Source organism: Canis lupus, chromosome 15 (genome assembly GCF_048164855.1).
Source record: "Canis lupus baileyi chromosome 15, mCanLup2.hap1, whole genome shotgun sequence".
Lineage (NCBI taxonomy): Eukaryota > Metazoa > Chordata > Mammalia > Carnivora > Canidae > Canis > Canis lupus.
Genome location: NC_132852.1, coordinates 62,232,724 through 62,258,978, shown reverse-complemented (window position 1 = coordinate 62,258,978; position 26,255 = coordinate 62,232,724). Strand labels below are relative to the sequence as shown.

Sequence of the window (26,255 nt, the reverse complement as noted above, 5' to 3'; positions counted from 1 at the left end):
TGAGTACATTAAGATAAGGTTAGGGTTAGAGGTTAGGGTTAGGGTTAGATTTAAGATAAGCATCAGGGTTAAGGGTTTAGAATAGGTTTAGGAGTTAGGGTGAGGGTTGGCAGGGAGGTTCAGTGAATGTGTTTCGGTCTTGGGGTTTGGGTTTGGTTTTTGATTAGTGATAGTTCTTGTTGAAGGGTTATGTTAACATTAGACTTAAGTGGAGGGTTAGGCTTATGTCTGTGTATGGTTAGAGTTTGTGCCTTGGCATGTGCCTGCACTGGGACTCCTAGCATCTTGGGCAGTTTAGTTTTATGCACTCTATTTAGGTTTTGGGTTCAAAGATAGCCTGACTCCACCAAGTCAGTGGTCTCCCCAGAGAATCAAAATCCATGCTTCTGCTGGGGTGAGAATAGGCATGGCAGGATTCTCCTGAGCTGAGCTAAGGAGGGGATTTGTGGCTCTAAAGACTCTGTTTGGATTTTCAGTTGCCTTTCTGACTTTATCTCTTGTGTGCACATGTTTCCTCTATACTCCCAATTATTATTTTAAAGATTTATTTGAATTCCTCTTTATAAACACAGTATGATGTAGTTTCAGGTTTACACATAGTGATTCAACCCTTGAATCCAACGCCTGGTTCTGGTCAGAGGTGACCTCCACTATCCCCATCCCCTGATTCCCCATCTCCCCTCCTTCCTCTGGTATTTATTAGTTTATTCACTGTGGTTAAAATGTGTTTCTTGGTTTGCATCTCTCATCCCTCCCTTGGCCCCTTTGCCAGTTTGTTTGGTTTCTTAAAATTCACATGTGAATGCAATTGTATGGTATTTGGTATCTGTCTTTCTCTGACTGACTGAGTTCATTTAGCATAGGTCCCTTCCACTTCTCCCACGTCATTGTAAATGGCTTCCTTTCATCCCTTCTGATGACCGAGTGATGTCCCAGTGTGTATATTTACCACATCGTCTCTGCCCATTCATCTGTCGATGGACATCTGGGATGTATACACAGTTTCGCTGTTGTTGATAATGCTGCTACCAACACTAGGCTGTGTGTTCATCTTCAAATCTACTAAACTACTTTTGTATCCTCAGGGTAAATACCTAGCTGTGCAATTTTGGTATCGTAGGGTAGCTCTATTTTTAACTTCTTTTTTTTTAAGTTTTTTTGTGATAGTCACAGAGAGAGAGGCAGAGATACAGGCAGAGGGAGATGCAGGCTACATGTATTGGGTGTCCGATGTTGGATTCGATCCCGGGTCTCCAGAATCACGCCCTGGGCCAAAGGGAGGTGCCAAACGGCTGTGCCACCCAGGGATCCCCTATTTTTAACTTCTCGAGGACCCTCCAGACTGTTTTCCACAGTGGCTTCACCTTTATGTATTCATGAGAGACACAGAGAGGCAGAGGTATAGGCAGGGATAAATGAGGCTCCATGCAGGGAGCCTGATGTGGGACGTGCTCCCCCAGGACCCCGGGATCATGACCTGAGCCAAAGCACATGCTCAACCACTGAGGCACCCAGTAGCCTTGCTGATTCAATTTCTTTCCTAGTTATGGTTCTGTTCATATTTTCTATTTCTTCCTATTTCAGTTTTGCTCGTTTACACATTTCTAGGGATTTGTCCATTTCTTCCAGTTCTCCCAGTTTGTTAGCGTATAATCTTGCATAGTATTCCCTTATAATTGTCTTATTTTTCTGGTGTTGATTGAGATCTCTCTTCTCTCACTTGTGATTTTATTTATTTATGTCATTTCTCTTTTCTCGTTGATAAGGCTGGCTAGGGCTTGATCCATTTTATTAATTATTTTGAAGAACCAGCTCTTAGTTTCGTTATTCCATTCTACTGTTTTGTTGTTTCTGTATTGTTTATTTCTGCTCTCATCTTTATTTTTTCCCTTCTTCTGTAGGCTTTGTTTGCTATTCCTTTACCAGCTCCTTTAGGTGTAGGGTTAGGTTGTGTATTGGAGACTTCTTGTTTCTTGAGGTAGGCCTGTATTGCTATGTACTTCCCTCTTAGGACTGCCTTTGCTACATCCCAGAGGTTTGGAGAAACATGTTTTCAATTTCATTTGTTTTAAATTTCCTCTTTAAATTCCTGGTTGCTCCATTCATTCTCTAGTAGGATGTTCATAATCTCCACGTTTTTTGGTCTGTCCAAATTTGTTCTTACTGTCGACTTTGAGTTTCATAGCCTCATTGTCCAAAAATGTATATGGTGTGATACCAACCTTCTTGTACCTGTTGTACCTGTTGAGGACTGATTTGTGGGCCATGATATGATCTGTTCTGGAGAATGTCCCATGTGCACTTGAAAGGAATGTGTATTCTGCTTTAGGAAGAAATGTTCAGACTATATCTGTTGAGTCCCTGTGGTCCAGTGTGTCAAGGCTGTAGTTCCCCTGTTGATTTTCTGCATAGACAATCGGTCCATGACATAAGTGGGTGTTAAAAATCCCTATCATTGTATTATTATCAGTGTGTTCCTGTACGTTTGTTGTTAATTGGTTTGTATATTTAGGTACTCCCATGTTGGCAGCATAAATATTTAGTTGTTTGGTCTTTTTTTTAAATAAATTTTTTTATTTTTATTTATTTTTATTTACTTATGATAGGCACACAGTGAGAGAGAGAGAGAGAGAGAGAGAGGCAGAGGCACAGACAGAGGGAGAGGGAGAAGCGGGCTCCATGCACTGAGAGCCCGATGTGGGACTCGATCCCGGGTCTCCAGGATTGTGCCCTGGGCCAAAGGCAGGCACCAAACCGCTGCGCCACCCAGGGATCCCAAATTTATTTTTTATTGGTGTTCAATTGACCAACATACAGAATAACACCCAGTGCTCATCCCGTCAAGTGTCCCCCTCAGTGTCCGTCACCCATTCACCCCCACCCCCCGCCCTCCTCCCTTTCCAGCACCCCTAGTTCATTTCCCAGAGGTAGGAGTCTTTATGATCTGTCTCCCTTTCTGATATTTCCTACACGTTTCTTCTCCATTCTCTTATATTCCCTTTCACTATTATTTATATTCCCCAAATTAATGAGAACATACAGTTTGTCCTTCTCTGATTGACTTACTGCACTCAGCATACTACCCTCCAGTTCCATCCACTTTGAAGCAAATGGTGGGTATTTGTCGTTTCTAATGGCTGAGTAATATTCCATTGTATACATAAACCACATCTTCTTTATCCATTCATCTTTCGATGGACACCATGGCTCCATCCGCAGTTTGGCTATTGTGGACATTCTGCTATAAACATCGGGGTGCAGGTGTCCCCGCGTTTCATTGCATCTGAATATTTGGGATAAATCCCCAACACTGCAATTTTTGGGTCGTAGGGCAGGTCTATTTTTAACTCTTTGAGGAACCTCCACACAGTTTTCCAGAGTGGTTGCACCAGATCACATTCCCACCAACAGTGTAAGAGGGTTCCCTTTTCTCCGCATCCTCTCCAACATTTGCGGTTTCCTGCCTTGTTAATTTTCTCCATTCTCACTGGTGTGAGGTGTTATCTCATTGTGGTTTTGATTTGTATTTCCCTAATGGCAAGTGATGCAGAGCATTTTTTCATGTGCATTTTGGCCATGTCAATGTCTTCCTCTGTGAGATTTCTCTTCATGTCTTTTGCCCATTTCATGATTGGATTGTTTGTCTCTTTGGTGTTGATTTTAAGAAGTTCTTTATTGATCTTGGAAACTAGCCCTTTATCTGATACGTCTTTTGCATATATCTTCTCCCATGCTGAAGGTTGTTTTTAGTTTTGGTGACTGTATCCTTTGCTGTGCAAAAGTTTCTTATCTTGATGAAGTCACAATAGTTCATTTTTGCTTTTGTTTCTTTTGCCTTCATGGATGTACCTTGCATAAACTTGCTGTGGCCAAGTTCAAACCGGGTGTTGCCTGTGTTCTCCTCTAGGATTTTGATGGACTCTTGTCTCACATTTAGATCTTTCATCCATTTTGAGTTTATCTTTGTTTATGGTGAAAGAGAGTGGTCTAGTTTCATTCTTCTGAAGGTGGAAGTCCAATTTTCCAAGCACCATCTATTGAAGAGACTGTCTTTCTTCCAACGGATAGTCTTTCCTCCTTTATCGAATATTAGTTAACCATAAAGTTCAAGGTCCACTTCTGGGTTCTCTATTCTGTTCCATTGATCTATGTGTGTTTTTGTGCCAGTACCACACTGTCTTGATGACCACAGCTTTGTAGTACATCCTGAAATCTGGCATTGTGATGCCCCCAGATATAGTTTTCTTTTTTAAAAACCCACTGACTGGGCAGCCCCAGTGGCGCAGCAGTTTAGTGCTGCCTGCAGCCCAGGGCGTGATCCTGGAGACCTGGGATCGAGTCCCACATCAGGCTCCTGCATGGAGCCTGCTTCTCCCTCCTCCTGTGTCTCTGCCTCTCTCTCTCTATGTCTATCATAAGTAAATAAATCTTAAAAAAATAAAATAAAATCCCACTGAATATTCAGGGTCCTTTCTGATTCCACAGAAATCTTAAAATAATTTGTTCTAACTCTCTGAAGAAAGTCCATGGTATTTTGATAGAGATTGCATTAAACGTGTAAATTGCCTGGGTAAATTGATATTTTCACAATATTAATTCTGCCAATCCATGAGCATGGAATATTTTTCCATCTCTTTGTGTCTTCCTCAATTTCTTTCAGAAGTTTTCTATAGTTTTTAGGGTATAGATCATTTACCTCCTTGGTTAGGTATATTCCTAGGTATCTTATGGTTTGGGTGCAATTGTAAATGAGATTGACTCCTTAATTTCTCTTTCTTCAGTCTCATTGTTAGTGTATAGAAATGCCATTGATTTCTGGGCAGTGATTTTTGTATCCTGCAACGCTACCAAATTGCTATGAGTTATAGCAATCTTGCGGGGGAGGGCTTCGGGTTTTCTAGGTAGAGTATCATGTCATCGGCGAAGAGGGAGAGTTTGACTTCTTTGCCAATTTGAATGCCTTTAATGTCCTTTTGTTGTCTGATTGCTGAGGCTACGACTTCCAATACTACGTTGAATAGCAGTGGTGAGAGTGGACATCCCTGTCTTGTTCCTGATCTTAGGGGAAAGGCTCCCAGTGCTGCCCCATTGAGAATGATATTTGTAGTGGGCTTTTCCTAGATGGCTTTTAAGATGTCGAGGATTGTTCCCTCTACCCTACGCTCTGAAGTGTTTTGATCAGGAATGGATGCTCTATTTTGTCACATGCTTTCTCTGCATCTAATGAGATGATCATATGGTTCTTGGTTTTTCTCTTGCTGATATGATGAATCACATTGATTGTTTACGAGTGTTGAGCCAGCCTTGTGTCCCGGGGATAAATCCTACTAGGTCATGGTGAATAATTTTCTTAATTTATTGTTGGATCCTATTGGCTAGGATCTTGTCAAGAATTTTTGCATCCATGTTCATCAGGGCTATTGGTCTGTAATTCTCCTTTTTGGTGGGGTCTTTGTCTGGTTTTGGAATTAAGGTGATGCTGGCTTCATAGAACGAATTTGGAAGGACTCCATCTCTTTCTATCTTTCCAAACAGCTTTAGTAGGATAGGTATGGTTTCTTCTTTAAACATTTGATAGAATACCCCTGGGAAGCCATCTGGCCCTGGACTTTTGTGTCTTGGGAGGTTTTTGATGACTGCTTCAATTTCCTTCCTGGGTATTGGCCTGTTTAGGTTTTCTATTTCTTCCTGTTCCACTTTTGTTGTTTGGGGCTTTCCAGGAATGCGTCCATTTCTTCTAGATTGCCTAATTTATTGGCGTATGGCTGTTTATAATATGTTTTTAAAATCGATTGTATTTCCTTGGTGTTGGTAGTTATCTCTCCTTTCTCATTCATGATTTTATTAATTTGAGTCTTCTCTCTATTCTTTTTAATAAGACTGGCTAATGGTTTATGTATGTTATTAATTCTTTCAAAGTACCAACTCCTGGTTTTGTTGATCTGTTCCACATTTCTTCTGGTCTCGATTTCCTTGAGGTCTGCTCAAATTTTCATTAACTCTCTTATTCTGTTGGGTGTAGGATCTAGCTGCTGTTTTTTTCTCTAGCTCCTTTATGAGTAAGGTGAGATTTTGTATTTGAGTTCTTTCCAGTTTTTGAATGGATGCTTGTTTTGTGATGTATTTCCTCCTTAGGACTGCTTTTGCTGCATGCCAAAGATTTTGAACGTTTGTGTCTTCATTCTCATTAGTTTCCATGAATCTTTTTAATTCTTCCTCAATTTCCTGGTTGACCCTTTCATCTTTAAGCAGGATGGTCCTTAACCTCCAGTGTGTGAAGTCCTTCCAAACTTCTTGTTGTGATTTAGTTCTAATTTTAAGGCATTATGGTCTGAGAATATGCAGGGGACGATCTGAATCTTTTGGTATCGGTTCAGATGCGATTTGTGACCCAGGATGTGGTCTATTCTGGAGAAAGTTCCATGTGCACTTGAGAAGAATGTTTATTCAATTCAGTTTGGATGTAAAGTTCTGTAGATATCTGTGAAATCTATTTGCTCCAGTGTATCATTTAAAGATCTCGTTTCTTTGGAGATGTTGTGCTTAGAAGACGTATTGAGGGTAGAAAGACCTAGATCGAAGTCACCAAGTATAAGATAATAATTATCTAAATATTTCTTCACTTTCATTATTATTTGGTTTAAATATTTGGCAGTCCCACATCGGGGCGTATATATTGAGGATTGGTAGGTCCTCTTGTTGGATAGATCCTTAAGTATGATTTAGTGTCCATCTTGATCTCTCACTACAGTCTTCGGGGTAAATTTTAGTTTACCTGATATAAGGATGGCTAACCCTGCTCTCTTTTGAGGACCATTTGAATGGTAAATGGTTCTCCAACACATTATTTTCAGATTGTAGGTGTCCTTCTGTCTAATATGAGTCTCTTGTAGACAGCAAATAGTTGGGTCCTACTTTTTTATCCAGTCTGAAACCCTGCGCCTTTGAAGGGGTCATTAAGCCCATTCACGTTTCGAGTTACTATCGACAGATATGAGTTTAGTGTCATCATGATATCTTTTCAGCTCTTGTTTTTGTGGATTGTTCCACTGAGCTTCTTCTTAAAGGAGAATTTTAAGAGTCCCCCTTAAAATTTCTTGCAGAGCTGGTTTGGAGGTCACATATTCTTTCAGTTCCTGCCCTTTTGGAAGCTCTTTATCTCTCCTTCCATTTTGAATGAGAGCCTTGCTGGATAAAGTATTATTGGTTGCATGTTCTTCTCATGGAGGACCCTGAATATATCCTGCCAGCCCTTTCTGCCCTGCCAGGTCGCTTTGGAGACATCTCCTGATACCCTAATGCTCCTCCCCATAAAGTTCAGGATTTTCTTGTCTCTTGCTGCTTTAAGGATCTTCTCTTTATCCTTGGATTTTGCAAGCTTCACTATTAAATGTCGAGGTGTTGGATGGTTTTTATTGATTTTAGGGGGGGATCTCTCTATTTCCTGGATCTGAATGCCTGTTTCCCTTCCAAGATTAGGAAAGTTTTCAGGTATGATTTGTTCAAATACACATTCCGGCCCGCTGTCCCTTTCAGCGCCCTCAGGAAACCCATTTACACATAGGTTTTTCTTCCTCAGGCTGTCGTTTATTTCCCTTAATCTATCTTCATGGTCTTTTAATTGTTTGTCTCTTTTTTCCTCAGTTTCTCTCTTTGCCATCAACTTGTCTTCTATGTCACTCACTCGTTCTTCCACCTCCTTATCCCTCGTCATTAGGACTTCTAGTTTGGATTGCATCTCATTCAATTGATTTTTAATTTCGGCCTGATTGGATCAAAATTCTGCAGTCCTGAAGTCTCTTGAGTCCTTTATGCTTTTTCCTAGAGCCACCAGTAGCTGTATAATAGTGCTTCTGAATTGGTTTTCTGACATTGAATTGTAATCCTGATTTGTAACTCTGTGGGAGAGAGGACTGTTTCTTTCTTTTGAGGTGAGCATTTCCTTCTAGTCATTTTGCTCGGTGCACAGTGGCCAAAAACAAGTTGTTGGGCTTAAGAAAAAAAGAGAGGAGAGAAAGAAGGAAAGAGAAGAGAAAAAGAAAAAAGTAAAAAGGAAGAAAAAAAGCTAAAAAGAATAAAAGGAGAAATTATAGAAAGAAAAGGGGAGAAAAAGGGTGGGGGAAGCAATCAGAAATAAAAAAAAAACGTGGGGGAGTATCTTCTGATTCTGTATACTTTAAGTCCCTTGACTTCCCCTGGAAGTTGTACGTCTAGCTGGTCTTCTGGGGGAGGGGCCTGTTGTGCTGATTTTCAGGTGTTAGCCCTTGGGGGAGCTCCTCTCCCCCTGCCTGGTGAAGCGCTCAGTGGAGGTTGTTTACCCCGTGAAGCCCAAGGAGGAAGGACCCCAGTGGCAGTGGCCAGGTCTGAAAACCGGTATTCAGCCCTGCAGTAACTCCGGAGAAATCCATCTGCAGGGCCTGGAGGCTCCGGGGTGGGGCTGCTGGTCTGCTGAGCTCTTGGCAGGAGCGTCCTTGCTGTCCTGGGCCCTCCGGGCCTCTGCCTGTACCGGGGGAGGCCGAATCCTGGGCTGTGTCTCGGCGCCCTGTGCTCTGGGGCCAGCGCTGTTGGATTCTCGCTCCCCGCCGTGCAGCCACCTCTCCACAGAGCCGCCGCCCCAACCCCTCTGAGCTGCTCCAGGAGCCGCGCAGCCCCCTCCACACAGAGCCTCTTCCTTTGCCCTAGGTGCTGCCACCTAGCTCCTTCCAGGGACCCACAGCCCCCTCCGCACAGAGCCGCCACCCGAGTCCCTCAGAGCTGCTCCTGGGTCAATGCATGTGCCCTGCAGCCCTTAGGGAGCTCGGTGCACTCTCCTGGGAGTGCAGGTGTCTGTTAGTGTTCCATGGACCCCAAGGGTTCCCCACCCTCCTGGGGTCCTGCTCTGAATTGTTGCGAGCGCCATTCCACCCTGGAAGATTGGTGCAGCTCCTGATTCTCTGGGACAGAGCTCTCCTGACCGGGGGACACTTGCCCTGGCCTTAGCCCGGCTCCTCGGTGGCCTCTCCCCCTTAGATGCCTTTTGTTTATTTCTTTTTCCCATCTTCCTACCTTCATAGAAGCACAAACTTTTCTCACTGTAGCATTCCAGCTGGTATATGTTTAAATCTCAGGCTGAATTCCTAGATTTTCAGGATGATTTGAAGGTTATCTAGGTAATTTGGTGGGGACAGGTGACTTGGGGACACTTCTCTTCCGCCATCTTGCCCCTCCTCCTGTATGTTACCTTTTAGCTTTGGTTGTTTCTTTCACTTTGCAGAAGCTTTTCAATTTGATGAAGTCCCAATAGTATTTTTGCTTTTGTTTCCCTCACCTCAGAGGCATATCTAGAAAGATGATCCAATGGCCAATGTCAACGACGTTGCTGCCTATCTTTTCTTCTTTGTATGGTTTCAGGTCTCACATTTAGGTCTTTCATCCATTTTGAATTCATTTTTTATATAGATGGTGTAAGAAAGTGGTCCAGTTTCCTTCTTGGGCATGTGGCTGCCTGGTTTTCCCAACACCATTTGTTCTTATCCTGGGGTCAGGTTTATGGTTTCTTGAAGAGACTGTCTTTGTGCCATTGGATATTCCTTCCTGCCTTGTTGTCCATTAATGGATCATAGAGTTACATGTTTTTATCTTTTTTTGGCTTTCCATTCTGTTCTATCGATCTAAGCATCTCCTGTTGGGAGATCCCTTATTGCTGATTCAGTTTCTCTGCTGGTTATCTGTCTGTTCAAGTTTCTTGTTTCTTCCTTTTTCATTTTTGCTATGTTATATATTTCTAGGAATTGATCTATTTCTTCCAGGTTCTCAGTTGTTGGCATATAATTTTTCATCATATTCTCTTATTATCATTTCTATTTCTCTAGTGTTGGTTGTTATTTCTCTTTTCTCATTTGTGATTTTATTTGGGTCCTTTCTCATCTTTTTGTCTTTTTGTCTTTTTTAAAGATTTTATTTATATATTCATGAGAGACACAGAGAGGCAGAGGTATAGGCAGAGGGAAAATGAGGCTCCATGCGGGGAGCCTAATGTGTGACTTGATTCCCCAGGACCCCGGGATCAGGACCTGAGCCAAAGCACAAACTGAACCACTGAGGCACCCAGGTGCCTTGCTGATTCAATTCCTTTGCTAGTTATGGGTCTGTTTATATTTTCTATTTCTTCCTATTTCAGTTTTGCTCGTTTGCACATTTCTAGGGATTTGTCCATTTCTTCCAGTTCTCCCAGTTTGTTAGCGTATAATCTTGCATAGTATTCGCTTATAATTGTCTTATTTTTCTGGTGTTGATTGTGATCTCTCTTCTCTCACTTGTGATTTTATTTATTTAGGTTTTCTCTTTTCTCGTTGATAAGGCTGGCTAGGGCTTGATCCATTTTATTAATTATTTTGAAGAACCAGCTCTTAGTTTCGCTATTCCATTCTACTGTTTTGTTGTTTCTGTATTGTTTATTTCTGCTCTCATCTTTATTTTTTCCCTTCTTCTGTAGGCTTTAGGCTTTGTTTGCTATTCCTTTACCAGCTCCTTTAGGTGTAGGGTTAGGTTGTGTATTGGAGACTTCTTGTTTCTTGAGGTAGGCCTGTATTGCTATGTACTTCCCTCTTAGGACTGCCTTTGCTACATCCCAGAGGTTTGGAGAAACATGTTTTCATTTTCATTTGTTTTAAATTTCCTCTTTAATTTCCTGGTTGCTCCATTCATTCTCTAGTAGGATGTTCATAATCTCCACGTATTTTTGGTCTGTCCAAATTTGTTCTTACTGTCGACTTTGAGTTTCATAGCCTCATTGTCCAAAAATGTATATGATGTGATACCAACCTTCTTGTACCTGTTGTACCTGTTGAGGGCTGATTTGTGGGCCATGATATGATCTGTTCTGGAGAATGTCCCATGTGCACTTGAAAGGAATGTGTATTCTGCTATAGGATGAAATGTTGAGACTATATCTTTGAGTCCCTCTGGTCCAGTCTGTCAAGGCTCTTGTTCCCCTGTTGATTTTCTGCATAGACGATCGGTCCATTGCCATATATGGGTGTTAAAATCCCCTGTCATTGTATTATTATCAGTGAGTTCCTTTACGTTTGTTGTTAATTGGTTTCTATATTTCGGTACTCCTATGTTGGCAGCATAAATATTTAGTTGTTTGGACTTTTTTTTTTAAATTATTTTTTATTGGTGTTCAATTTACCAACAAGCAGAGTAACACCCATGCTCATCTAGGCAAGTGCCCCCCTCAGTGCCCATCACCCACTCACCCGCACCCCCTGCCCACCTCCCCTTCCAGCATCCCTTGTTTCTTTCTAAGAGTTAGGAGTCTTTATGTTCTGTCTCCCTTTCTGATATTTCCCACACATTTCTTCTCCATTCCCTTATATTCCCTTTCACTATTATTTATATTAACCAATTGAATGAGAACATATGTTTGTCCTTCTCTGATTGACTTACATCTCTCAGCGTAATACCTTCCAGTTCCATCCACGTTGAAGCAAATGGTGGGTATTTGTCGTTTCTAATGGCTCAGTAATATTCCATTGTATACATAAACCACATGTTCCTTATCCATTCATCTTTCAAAGGACTCCAAGCCTCCTTCCACATTTTGGCTATTGTGGACATTGCTGCTATAAACATCAGGGTGCAGGTGTCCCCGCGTTTCAGTGCATCTGAATCTTTGAGGTAAATCCCCAACAGTGCAATTGCTGGGTCGTAGGGCAGGTCTATTTTTAACTCTTTGAGGAACCTCCACACAGTTTTCCAGAGTGGTTGCACCAGTTCCCATTCCAACCAAAAGTGTAAGAGTCTTCCCTTTTCTGCACATCCTCTCCAAGATTTGTTTTTTCTTGCCTTGTTAATTATCCCCATTCAGTGGTGTGAGGTGGTTCTCATTGTGGTTTCGATATGTATTTCCCTAATGGCAAGTGATGCAGAGCACTTTTTCATGTTCATGTTGGCCATGGCAATGTCTTCCTCTGTGAGATTTCTCATGTCTTTTGCCCATTTCATGATTGGATTCTTTGTCTCTTTGTTGTTGATTTTAAGAAGTTCTTTATCAATCTTTGAAACTAGCCCTTTATCTGATATGTCATTTGCAAATATCTTCTCCATTCTTTAGGTTGTCTTTTAGTTTTGTTGACTGTATCCTTTGCTATGCAAAAGCTTCTTATCTTGATGAAATCACAATAGTTCATTTTTGCTTTTGTTTCTTTTGCCTTTGTGGATGTATCTCCAAGAAGTTACTGTGGCCAAGTTCAAAAAACATGTTGCCTGTGTTCTCCTCTAGGATTTTGATGGACTCTTGTCTCACATTTAGATCTTTCATCCATTTTGCGATTATCTTTGTGTATGCTGAAAGAGAGTGGTCTAGTTTCATTCTTCTGCATGTGTATATCCATTTTTCCAGCACCATTTATTGAAGAGACTGTCTTTCTTCCAATCGATAGTCTTTCCACCTTTATTGAATATTAGTTGACCATAAAGTTCAGGGTACACTTCTGGGTTCTCTCTTCTGTTCCATTGATCCATTTGTCTGTTTTTGTGCCAGTACCACACTGTCTTGAACCACAGCTTTGTCGTACACCCTGAAATCTGGCATTGTGAAGCCCCAGATATGGCTGTCTTTTTTAAAATTCGCCTCGCTATTCAGGGTCTTTTCTGATTCTACACAAGTCTTTTTTTTATTATGATAGTCACACACAGAGAGAGAGAGAGAGAGGCAGAGACACAGTGAGAGGGAGAAGCAGGCTCCATGCACTGGGAGCCTGACATGGGATTCTATCCCGGGTCTCCATGATCGTGCCCTGGGCTAAAAGCAAGTGCCAAATGGCTGCGCCACCCAGGGATCCTGATTACACACAAATATTAAAATAATTAGTTCTAACTCTCTGAAGAAAGTCCATGGTATTTTGATAGGGTTTGCATTAAAGGTGAACATTGCCTTGGTAAAATTGACATTTTCACAATGTTAATTCTGCCAATCCATGAGTATGGAATATTTTTCCATCTCTTTGTGTCTTCCTCAATTTCTTTCAGAAGTGTTCTATAGTTTTTAGGGTATAGATCCTTTAACTCCATCGTTAGGTTTATTCCCAGGTATCTTATGCTTTTGGGTGCAATTTTAAATGAGATTGACTCCTTAATTTCTCTTTCTTCAGTCTCATTGTTAGTGTATAGAAATGCCATTGATTGCCAGGCATTGATTTTGTATCCTTGAATGCTACTAAATTGCTGTATGAGTTCTAGCAACCTTGGGGTGGAGGCTTTTGGGTTTTCTATGTAGAGTATCATGTCATCGGTGAAGAGGGAGCGTTTAACTTCTTCTTTGCCAATTTGAATGCCTTTATTTCTTTTTGTTGTCTGATTGCTGAGGCAGGACTTCCAGTACTATGTTGAATAACCGTGGTGAGAGTGGACATCCGTGTATTGTTCCTGATCTTAGGGGAAAGGCTCCCAGTGTTGCCCCATTGAGAATGATATTTGTAGTGGGCTTTTCATAGATGGCTTTTAAGATGTCGAGGAATGTTCCCTCTATCCCTATGCTCTGAAGTGTTTTGACCAGGAATGGATGCTCTATTTTGTCAAATGCTTTCTCTGTATCTAATGAGATGATCACATTGTTCTTGGTTTTTCTCTTGCTTATGTGATGAATCACATTGATTGTTTTACGAGTGTTGAACCAGCCTTGTGTCCCGGGGATAAATCCTACTAGGTCATGGTGAATAATTTTCTTAATTTATTGTTGGATCCTATTGGCTAGTATCTTGTTGAGAATTTTTGCATCCATGTTCATCAGGGCTATTGATCTATAATTCTTTTTGGTGGGGTCTTTGTCTGGTTTTAGAATTAAGGTGATGCTGGCTTCATAGAACGAATTTGGAAGGACTCCATCTCTTTCTATCTTTCCAAACAGCTTTAGTAGGATAGGTATGGTTTCTTCTTTAGACGTTTGATAGAATTCCCCTGGGAAGCCATCTGGCCCTGGACTTTTGTGTCTTGAGAGGTTTTGGATGACTGCTTCAATTTCCTCCTTGGTTATTGGCCTGTTCAGGTTTTCTATTTCTTCCTGTTCCAGTTTTGGTAATTTGTGGCTTTCCAGGAATGCGTCCATTTCTTCTAGATTGCCTAATTTATTGGCGTATGGCTGTTCATAATGTTTTTAAAATAGTTTGTATCTCCTTGGTGTTGGTAGTGACCTCTCCTTTCTCATTCATGATTTTATTAATTTGAGTCTTCTCTCTCTTCTTTTTAATAAGGTTAGCTAATGGTTTATCTATCTTCTTAATTCATTCAAAGAACAAACTACTCGTTCCGTTGATCTGTTCCACAGTTCTTCTGGTCTCGATTTCCTTGAGTTCTGCTCAAATTTTAATTAACTCTCTTCTTCTGTTGGGTGTAGGATCTATCTGCTTTTTCTTCCTCTAGCCCCTTTATGTGTAAGGTTAGCTTTTGTATTTGAGTAGTTTCCTGTTTCTGAATGGATTCTTGTATTGTGATGTATTTCCCCCTTAGGACCGCTTTTGCTGCATCCCAAAGATTTTGAACGGTTGTATGTTCATTCTCATTAGTTTCCATGTATCTTTTTAATTCTTCCTTCATTTCCTGGTTGACCCTTTCGTCTTTTAACAGGATGATCCTTCACCTCCACATGTTTGAGGTCCTTCCAAACTTCTTGTTGTGATTTAGTTCTAATTTCAATGCATTATGGTCTGAGAATATGCAGGGGACTATCCCAATCCCTTGGTATTGGTTCAGACCCTATTTGTGCCCCAGTATGTGGTCTATTCTGGAGAAAGTTCCATGTGCACTTGAGAAGAATGTGTATTCAGTTGAGTCTGGATGTAAAGTTCTGTAGATTTCTATGAAATCCATCTGGTCCAGTGTATCATTTAAAGCTCTTATTTCTTTGGAAATGTTGTCCTTAGAGACCTATCGAGGGTAGAAAGAGCTAGATTGAAGTCACCAAGTATAAGTGTATTATTATCTACGTATTTCTTCACTTTGGTTATTAATTGGTTTAAATATTTGGCAGCTCCTACATTCTGGGCATATATTGAGGATTGTAAAGTCCTCTTGTTGGATAGATCCCTTAAGTATTATTTAGTGTTCCTCTTCATCTCTCACTACAGTCCTCGGGGTAAATTTTAGTTTATCTGATATAAGAATGGCTACCCCTGTTCTCTTTTGAGGACCCTTTGAATGGTAAATTTTTCTCCAACATTTCATTTTCAGGTTGTAGGTGTCCTTCTGTCTAATATGAGTCTCTTGTAGACAGCAAATAGATGGGTCCTGCTTTTTTATCCAGTCTGAAACCCTGCGCCTTTTGATGGGGTCATTAAGCCTGTTCACGTTCAGTGTTACTATCGACAGATATGAGTTTAGTGTCATCATGATATCTTTTCAGCTCTTGTTTTGTGGATTGTTCCACTGAACTTCTTAAAGGGGAATTTTAAGAGTCCCCCTTAAAATTTCTTGCAGAGCTGGTTTGGAGGTCAAATATTCTTTCAGTTCCTGCCTGTCTTGGAAGCTCTTTATCTCTCCTTCCATTTTGAATGAGAGCCTTGCTGGATAAAGTATTCTTGGTTGCATGTTCATCTCATGGAGGACCCTGAATAATCCTGCCAGCCCTTTCTGGACTGCCAGGTCACTGTGGAGAGGTCTGCTGTTACCCTAATGCTCCTCCCCATAAAGGTCAGGATTTTCTTGTCTCTTGCTGCTTTAAGGATCTTCTCTTTATCTTTGGAATTTGCAAGCTTCACTATTAAATGTCGAGGTGTTGGACAGTTTTTATTGATTTTAGGGGGGGATCTCTCTATTTCCTGGATCTGAATGCCTGTTTGCCTTCCCAGATTAGGAATGTTTTCAGCTAGGATTTGTTCAAATACATATTCTGGCCCTCTGTCCATTTTGGCACCCTCGGGAACCCCAATTACACGTAGGTTTTTCTTCCTCAGGCTGTCGTTTAATTCCCTTAATCTGTCTTCCTTGTCTTTTAATTGTCTGTCTCTTTTTTCCTGTTTCCTTCTTTGCCATCAACTTGTCTTCTATGTCACTCACTCGTTCTTCCACCTCGTTATCCCTCGTCCTTTAGACTTCCAGTTTGGATTGCATATCATTCAATTGATTTTTAATTTCGGCCTGATTGGATCTAAATTCTGCAGTCATGAAGTCTCTTGAGTCCTTTATGCTTTTTTCTAGAGCCACCAGTAGCTGTATTATAGTGCTTCTGAATTTGCTTTCTGACATTGAATTGTAATCCAGATTTTGTAACTCTGTGGGAGAGACGACTGTTTCTGATTCTTTCTTTTGAGGTGAGGTTTTCCTTCTAGTCATTTTGCTGAGTGCAGAGTGGCCAAAAACAAATTGAATTGGGAAAAGGAGAAAAAGAGAGGAGAGAAAGAAGGAAAGAAAAGAGAAAAAGGAAAAAGAATAAATGAATAAAGAAGGAAAAGAGAGAAAGAAAAGAAAGAAAGTGGAGAAAGAGGGTGGGGGAAGCAATCAGAAATAAAAAAAAAACATGGGGGAGTATCTTCTGATTCTGTATACTTTAAGTCCCTTGACCTCCCTTGGACTTGTCCGTCTAACTGGTCTTCTGGGGGAGGGTCCTGTTGTGCTGATTTTCAGGTGTTAGCACGTGGGGGAGCTGCTCTGTCCCCTGCCTGGTGCAGGGCTCAGTGCAGTTAGTTTACCCCGTGAGGCCCCAGGAGGAACAACCCCAGTGGCAGCGGTCAGCTCTGGAAACCTCTATTCAGCCCCCGCAGTAACTCAGGAGCAGTCCATCTGCAGGGCCTGGAGGCTCTTGGGCAGGGCCGCTGATCTGCTCAGCTCTGAGCAGGAGCGTCCTTGCTATCCTGGGCCCTCCGTGCCTCTGCCTGTCCCAGCAGAGGCCAAATCCTGGGTTGTGTCCTGGCGCCCTGTGCTCCGGGGCCTGCGCTGTTGGATTCTCGCTCCTGGCCATACAGCTGCCTCACTGCAGAGCCACCGCCCGAGCCCCTCCGAGTTCCTCCTGGAGCTGCGCAGCCCCCTCCACACGGCGCCTCTTCCTTTGCAGGTGGCGCCACCGCCAAGGTGCTCCCGGGGCCGCTCAAACTCCTACACGCAGAGCCACCACCGGAGCCCCTCAGTGCTACTCCCTGGTCAATGCATGTGCCCTGCAGCCCTTAGGGAGCTCGGTGCACTCTCCTGGGAGTGCAGGTCTCTGTTAGTGTCCCAGGGAGCCCTATAGCATCCCCGCCCTCCTGGGGTTCTTCTCTGACTCCTTGAAGGTGCCATTCCGCCCTGGAAGATTGGTGCAGCTCCTCCTTCTCCCAGGACAGAGCTCTTCTGTCCTGTGGACACTCACCCCGGCCTTAGCCGGGCTCCTCTCAGGGCCCTTCATACTTGGATGCCTTTAGTTTCTTTATTTCTTTTTTCCGTCTTCCTACCTTGATAGAATCACGAACTTTTCTCACTGTAGCATTCGATCTGGGCTCTGTTTAAATCTCAGGCCAAATTCGTAGATTTTCAGGATGATTTGAAGGTTATCTAGGTAATTTGGTGGGGACAGGTGATTTGGAGACTCTACACTTCCGCCATTTTTGCCCCTCCTCCTGTATGTTGCCTTTTAGCTTTGTTTGTTTCCTTCACTTTGCAGAAGCTTTTCAATTTGATGAAGTCCCAATAGTATTTTTTCTTTGTTTCCCTCACCTCACAGGCATATCTAGAAAGAAGATCCAATGGCCAATGTCAAAGACGTTGCTGCCTATCTTTTCTTCTTTGTATGGTTTCAGGTCTCACATTTAGGTCTTTCATCCATTTTGAATTTATTTTTTATATATATGGTGTAAGAAAGTGGTCCAGTTTCATTCTTCTGCATGTGGCTGCCTGGTTTTCCCAACACCATTTGTTCTTATCCTGGGGTCAGGGTTAGGGTTTCTTGAAGAGACTGTCTTTGTACCTTTGGATATTCCTTCCTGCCTCGTTGTCGATTAATGGATCATAGAGTTACAGGTTTGTATCTTGTTTCGGCTTTCCATTCTGTTCTATTGATCTAAGTGTCTCCTGTTGGGAGATTCTTGATTGCTAATTCAATTTCTCTGCTGGTTATATGTCGGTTCAAGTTTCTTATTTCTTCCTTTTTCATTTTTGCTATGTTATATATTTCCAGGAATTGATCTATTTCTTCCAGATTCTAGGTTGCTGGCATATAATTTTTCTTAATGTTCTCTTATAATCGTTTGTTTTTCTGTAGTGTTGGTTGATATTTCTCTTTTCTCATTTGTGATTTTATTTGGGTCCTTTCTCATCTTTTTATCTTTTTTCTTTTTTAAAGATTTTATTTATCTATTCATGAGAAACACAGAGAGGCAGAGGTATATGTAGAGGGAAAATGAGGCTCCATGCAGGGAGCCTGATGTGTGATGTGATCCCCTAGGACTCTGGGAACATGACCTGAGCCAAAGAAGATGCTCAACCACTGAGGCACCTAGGTGACTAGGTGCAATTCCTAGCTAGCAATTCCTTTGCTAGTTATGGGTCTGTTCACATTTCCTATTTCTTCCTATTTCAGTTTTGCTCATTTGCACATTTCAAGGGATTTGTCCATTTCTTCCAGGTCTCCCAATTTGTTTGCATATAATTTCATAGTATTCCCTTATAATTGTCTAATTTTTCTGCTGTTGATTGAGATCTCTCTTATCTCATTTGTGATTTTATTTATTTAGGTCTTTTCTCTTTTCTCATTGATAAGGCTGGCTATGGTTTGATCCATTTTATTAATTATTTTGAATAACCAGCTCTTAGATTCGTTATTCCATTCTACTGTTTTGTTGTTTCTGTATTGTTTATTTCTGCTCTCATCTTTATTTTTTCCCTTCTTCTGTAGGCTTTAGGGTTTGTTTGCTATTCCTTTACCAGCTCCTTTAGGTATAGGGTTAGGTTGTGTTTTGGAGACTTCTTGTTTCTTGAGGTAGGCCTGTATTGCTTTGTACTTCCCAGTTAGGACTGCCTTTGCTAAATCCCAGAGTTTTGGAGAAACATGTTTACATTTTCATTTGTTTTAAATTTCCTCTTTAATTTCCTGGTTGATCCATTCATTCTCTAGTAGGATGTTCATAATCTCCACGTATTTTTGGTCTGTCCAATTTTTTTTCTTACTTTTGGCTTCAAGTCTTATAGCGTCGTGGTCCGAAAATATACAGAGTGTGATATCAACCTTCTTGTACCTGTTGAGGGCTGATTTGTGGGCCATGATATGATCTGTTCTGGAGAATGTCCCATGTGCACTTGAAAGGAATGTGTATTCTGCTTTAGGAAAAAATATTCAGACTATATGTGTTGAGTCCCTGTGGTCCAGTGTGTCAAGGCTATTGTTCCCCTGTTGATTTTCTGCATAGACGATCGGTCCATTACAATAAGTGGGTGTTAAAATCCCCTGTCATTGTATTATTATCAGTGAGTTCCTGTATGTTTGTTGTTAATTGGTTTTTATTATTTAGGTACTCCCATGTTGGCAGCATAAATATTTAGTTGTTGGATCTTTGTTTTAAATAAATTTTTTTTATTGGTGTTGAATTGACCAACATACCGAATAACACACAGTGCTCATCCCATCAAGTGTCCCCCTCAGTGCCCATCACCCATTCATCCCCACTTCCCGCCCTCCTCCCCTTCTAGCACCCCTAGTTCATTTCTCAGAGTAGGAGTCTTTATGTTCTGTCTCCCTTTCTGATATTTCCTACACAATTCTTCTCCATTCCCTTATATTGCCTTTCACTATTATTTATATTCCCCAAATGAATGAGAACATACACTGTTTGTCCTTTTCCGATTGACTTACTTCACTCAGCATAATACCTTCCAGTTCCATCCATGTTGAATTAAATGGTGGGTATCTGTCTTTTCTAATGGCTGAGTAATATTCCATTGTATACATAAACCACATCTTCTTTATCCATTCAATTTTCATGGACACCGAGGCTACTTCCACAGCTTGGTTATTGTGGACATTCCTAATATAAACATCGAGGTGCCGGTGTCCCGGCGTTTCATTGCATGTGAATATTTGCGGTAAATCCCCAACAGTGCAATTTCTGGGTCGTTGTGCCATTCTATTTTTATCTCATTGAGGAACCTCCACAGAGTTTTCCAGAGTGGCTACACCAGTTCACATTCCCACCAACAGTGGTTTCTATATTTAGGTACTCCCATGTTGGCAGCATAAATATTTTGTTGTTTGATCATGATAGAGAGTCTTTTTAATTATGAAATAATGCCCTTCTTCATCTTTTTTACAGTATTTGTTCTTTCTTTTTTGAAATTTAAAATATTTATTTATTTATTCATGAGAATTACACAGAGAAGCAGAGGAAGGAACATAGAGTGAGAGGCAGGCTCCCCAAAGGGAGGCTGATGTGGGACTTGATCCTTGGATCCCAGAATCACACCTGAGCCGAAAGCAGATGCTCAACCACTGAGCCACCAGGTGTCCCCCAGGGTTTGGTTTCAAATCTCATTTGTCTGATATAAGTATGGGTCCTCCAGCTTTCTTTTGATATCCATTAGCATCATAGATTATTTTCTATCCCCTGACTTTCAATCTGTTGGTGTCTATAGGTCTAAGGTGAGCATCTTGTAGTCAGCGTACAGATGGATGTTGTTTTTTTAATAATAATTTTATTTATGATAGTGTGAGAGAGAGCGAGAGAGAGAGAGAGAGAGAGAGAGAGAGGCAGAAAATTAGGCAGAGAGAGAAACAGGCTCCCCACCAGGAGCCCAATATGGGACTCGTTCCAAGACTCCAGGATCACACCCTGATTCAAAGACAGAGGCTCAACCCCTGAGCCACCCAGACATCCCGGATCCTGTTTTTTAAGCCCCTCTGATACCATATATCTTTTTATTGGAGCATTTAGTCTATCAGCATTCAGAGTGATTATTCAAAGATATGAACTTTGTGCATTTGTGTTACCGGAAGAGTTGGTGTTTCTGGTGACGTTCTCTGGGCCTTTCTCGTCTTTGTTGCTTTTGGTCTCTTTTTTTCCCCCACTAGAAGAGTCCATCTTAAAATTCCGTACTGGACTGGTTAATTGGTCATGAACTCCTTTATATGTTGCCTGTCTGGGAAAATCTTTCTCCCTCCTTCTCTCCTGTATGACTCCCTTGCTGAAGAAAGAATTCATACAAATTGGACTCCAATAAAAAGAAATTTAAAAACATAAAATAAAATTTTGCTATTATGATTGAGGAAAATGGCATTTAGGTTGAAAAAGCAGAAGCTGAAAGAGAGGAGGAAAGATTTCACCCTCCGTAGCCTTCATAGGGACCTGGTTTCCTTTCCTAGGAGGGCCCCCCGCCTCCGGAGGATGCTTCCTGCCCCTCTGTCCTCCTTTCTGGAACACAGCAAAGACATCTCCGTACCTCCAACACCTCTGCAGTCATGACTTATAGCGTTTTCCAAATATCCTATTGGGGACAACATTGTAGTGTATGTAACCATCTGGCTGCTGTTTGACAACATTGGGGGGATTCCGACTTTTGTGGTTTTGAGCTGCGTGTGTGTCTATCACATGCAGCTATCCCATGCAGCCATCAGATCCTCTGGCTGGGTCACCCAAAACCCCGAAACTGTTGGCAGAACATCATTTCTGGTGCTGGCGCTGGGCAGCTAGCTGGGCTCTGTTGCCATGATGGGGCTCACTCATGCAGGAACTTTCAGCTGGAAGGTCAGCAGAGCTGGAAGTTCCGGCTCAGCCACATTCCCATGTACAGCAGTGGGTACGGCCTCCCCTAGAAGGCACGTGGGGAGGTCAGCTGTGTGTGCCTGGAGGTGCCCTTGCAGGGGCTGGTTAGCGCCTAGGTGTTGCTCTCTCCTCCTTTCTGGGGGTCTCTCCATGCCCCGTGCACATAGTTCTGGGAGACACAGAAATGGGTTGGCTCTGAATTTTCACACCACAACACTTTATTGGCTTTCTACAGCAAAGGCTCAGAGCCATGAGTTCGTGCCTTCCCCTGGGGAAGGAGACCTTTCTGTCCTTTAAGGGGGGGCAAGAATCACACGGGGTGAGGGGGCGGGTGCTGGAGTCCCCCACCTGGGAGAATGTGTGGACTCCGGGTGGGGGCAAGTGTCCTGAGGTTTCACCCTGATTGACGGTTCTGAGGATAGCAGAGCTGACCTGGATCTGTCGCTCATGGCCTCCTGCTCTGGGTCCCTGCAGGGCATCAGGACCCCGGCTTCAGGCTCTCTGGGGCTGGAGCACCTGGAGGAGTCTGCCTCCTGGTGTGGGTGTGGGTGGGCCCCACCGGCTTACCCTTCCTCTCCCCACACTGGTGGGTCCTGGGATCCCCAGGGCTGCCCTAGATCAGCGACCTGGATCTGTGGGGCACGCCCAGGGCCCAGGAGGCCACATCCAGCTCTGAGAGGGCTCACTCAGCCCAGGGCCAGAATCCAGGGCTGGCCAGGGCCATGGGGGCCTGATTCCATTAGTCTTTGAGTTGGGACTGGTGTGGGCTCAAATCAACCCAGCCCCCAAAGAGCCTAGGCCCAAGTCAGCCCAGGTCCCTCTGGGTTAGGGGCTGGTGTCCTGTGCAGGTTGTGCCGCCCTCCAGGAGGAAGAGTAGGAGGAGGCAGGGCACAGTGCTTCCTCTGCTCCATGCACCTGTACCCACCCTGTCGGGGGCTCCCTGTCTTTCCTCCTCCCTGCAACCCCTGGATACACTATGGGACACCGGGCTTCTGATGGTAGCAGGCTGTCCAGAGAACCATGGGGAGGCTGACCATGTCCCACAGGGGGCAGCTGCACCGGGTCCTTGCTGAGGGGCGATGGTGTGTGAGTGGATGGTGTGTGGGCAGGGGTATGATGGTGGTGGATTGAGGGGGATGGTGTATGGGGGATGGTGTTGGGGTATAGTGTGGGTGGGGTTTGTGTGGGGGTGTGTGGGTTTGAGGGGGATGGTGTAGGGGGGATGCCATGAGGGATAATGATGTAGGGGGATAGTGTGTGGGTGGGGAATGAAGGGGATGGCGTGGGGGGCCTGCAGACACAGGGCATCCCCTTTCTCTAAGATGCACACCAAGACATCTACAGATAAAGGCGACCACAGTCTTAGGTTTATTGTGACACCTGCCTCAGGGGCCCCGTGTGGTCAGTTCAGGGCCCTGGCTGGACTGGGTGCATTATCTGGGGGTCATCATACTATGTATGTTTACAAATTGCAAGTTGTCTCAAATTAAATGCATAGAATTTAGAAATATATAAAGCACCGAGGGTGGGTGTCACTCTGACCCTTCAGACCCTCATCGGATCAATGTGTGTCCTCCTCCAGTCACAGCCATGCAACCTGCCCCCAGGTCCCCTTAATGCCCCCATGGCCCCCACCCAGGCACCTGGTTTTCAGGGTGCCGTCCGTCACCCCTTTGGGGATCAGCTCACATCGCAACCCCTGGAGGCCCCATCCTAGTGGCCTCCTCATCCCTGAGACACCAGGGGTAGAGACACGGAGGTCATCCCCAGCACCCTACCATGCCGCTGTGTTTTGTTGGCTGCTGTTCTTCCCCCGGCCTCAGAAGCCCCATGTTCCCTTCCCAGAAGCCACCAGTCCTCCCCCGGGTCCCATTCCCCCTGGCACCTCAGCCTCACCCTACCCCGTAGTAGTCCCAAAACATGATGTGACTGCTGAACGTCATGTTGATGTCCAGGTCCACCTGCTTGATGTCCCTGGAGGAGACCAGGGCCTCTTATTTCATTTCCTGTGTGAATACCATGGAGGAGGAGCCAGCGTCAGGGACTCAGACCCTGACATGTCACCAGGTGCCATCCTGGGCAGGGAGCCCAGGGGCCACCATGGGATTGTGTCCTGCGGAATCCTCCTTCCTTCCCCTGGGAAGTTGGGGACGGCGGGAGTGCCCAGCATGCCCATGGACCTGTGTGAGGGCCTGTGCCCAGCTGTTGTGGGCGGGGAGGTGACTGAGGTTCAGCCTGGGTGGGAGGGGACAGGAGGTCAGTCCAGGTGGGAAGGGGACATGGGGGTGTTGTGAACAAGATGGCGAATCCGAAAAACCACTAAGGAGCCGACACTGATGCAAACAAATGAGAGTTGTTTTACAAACTCGAGCATGGGTCCAAGTGTACCCCACAGAGTAGAGCAGGGAGTTGGACACCGAGGACGGTTTTAACTTAGTTTTAAGGGCCTGGTCTTGGGGACCTCCAGAAGGGCTGGAGCAATTCCTCAAGTTCTGTTCACTTTTTGATATGGGGCCTTCAAGGGCATTGAGCACTCTTCTCATTCTAATAGGGGCTTCCAGCCCTTGGATTCGGCTCAGTTTTTATTCTATTCTGGGGCATTCTGGACATTAAGCTGTAAATTTTTGTTTTTTTCCTGTATCTGAAGTAATGTAAATTTCAGCTCTTCTTCACAGGGGCCTGGGATTGCTGGCTGTGTGCAAATGCTGAACTTAAAGTGGAATGGCCGTAATGTTCTCGGCCTCCCCACGTCCCGTCCCATACTCTCTAGCTCCTGCCGCCCTCCCCAGAGCTCCTAAGAGAGCAATTGCAAATGACCTCAACGTGGCAGCCTGTGTTGGGGGACAAGCCCCGGGATTTGCGATCAGGAAGACCTGGAGATCGGCGTATCGGCTATGCAGCGTGATTTGATGCTGCAGACTCTTATTCCCTAAGGCTATCTTGACAACTGACTTTGTACATAGAAAAGTTCTCCTTTGCCTTTAAAAGATGAGGAGCAAGTCAAAGCATTTTTTCTCTGCCCATCTGATTGCTCAGATTCCAATCTGAGACGTATTGACTTTTAATATGGATAATGTACTATCCGTAGTAGTATTGTTAATATATTCTGACACTAGTAATTCAGAGGGATGAGGCTTTCTCAACTATTTCTTCACAGCTCAGTCACTCATCAGAAAATGCATCTTTATGGATTTGGAAATAACTGAGAGACATTATTACCAATGGTCCTATTATTATGTGAAGGATTCTTCCCTGAAATTCTTCCCCTGTTTCAACTGACACTGAAACACTGTGAACTCTTTGGAAGACAAATGTCAAGGAGATAAATGTTATGCCTTGCTAATTTTAAATGCACTTGCAAATTGGTGTCTATTATAATAGAAGTTTTTTAATCTGATTTTTGCTATTTATTATCCTTTCCTGCTTTTCAGGTTGAGAATGCATTGTACGTGTTCATAAGTGTTTTTCTTTCCTTCTGATATAAAATTTTTACTTTGTTCCCAATGAAGGAACTCTCTAAGAATAAGGCAAAAGTTACTTCAACTATTCTTGAAATGTCTTCACACTTGGAGCCTGATTTATTTAACTCAATTTTCAAAATAAATCTTGTTTATTGGAATAAAAACAAAGATTTATAGGGAAATTGAGAAGATAGTAAGAGAATTCTCATTCACTTGCACTCAATTTTTCCAATTATTGATATATTAGTATGGTTCAAATATTAGCTAATGAATCAATATTAAAATATTTGCATTAACCAAGGACAATGCTTTATTCAGATTTCCTTAGTTTTTGCTTAGTTACCATTCCTCATATCACACTCCATTTGTCCTCATGTTTTCTTAGGCTCCTCTGGATTGTGACAGTCTTTCAGTCTTTCCTTGTTGTCTTTGAACTGGAATGCTTTGAGAAGTAGAGTATTTTGTAAAATTTCCCTCAGTGGGACATGTCTGTTATCTCATGATTGAACTGTTTTTGTGGATTATATACAGAGATATACTGATTTTTTATTATTATCATATAAAGGATAGATACTATCAACATAATTTATCAGTCTTGGTATCCATCTGATCATCTTGCTGATGTAGTGTTTGTCAGCTTTCTCCGTAGTAAAGTGATTCTTTATTGTTATTGTTATTATTATTCTTAATATTATATTATCATTATTTTTAAGGTTTTTCATAATATATTTTATAGAAGGAAGTTACTATGTGTATTGCACACATAAGAGTGGGAAGGTATGCTCATGAACTTGAGGGTGGAATGTCTGCACAAATTGTTTGAAATTCTTCTACATGGGAGATTTCTCTTCATTCTGGGTTTGTGTCTTTTTCAAAGACGCTATTTAATTAATTGAGAGAGAGAGGAGAGAAAAACCATGAGCGAGAGGGGCAGAGGAAGAAGGAGAAGCAGGTTCCCTGCTGAATAGGGAGTCTTCCTTGGGACCTGGATCATGATCTGAGCCTAAGTCAGAAGCTTAACTGACTGAGCCACCCAGGTGCCACTTTTTCTTCCTTCTTTTTTTTTTCTTAATAATAAATTTATTTTTGTGTGTGT

At 42.9% G+C, this 26,255-nt stretch overlaps 1 long non-coding RNA gene across 1 annotated transcript in view; it reads left to right on the top strand.

Annotated features, from left to right (window-relative positions):
* Window positions 1-25,829, top strand: part of LOC140605350 (uncharacterized) — a 46,622-nt gene extending 20,793 nt beyond the window's left edge. The window contains exon 4 of the long non-coding RNA XR_012008080.1: window positions 24,361-25,829. This is a non-coding gene — a long non-coding RNA (uncharacterized lncRNA). The remainder of the gene's footprint in view (window positions 1-24,360) is intronic.
* The last annotated feature ends 426 nt before the right edge of the window (window positions 25,830-26,255 follow it).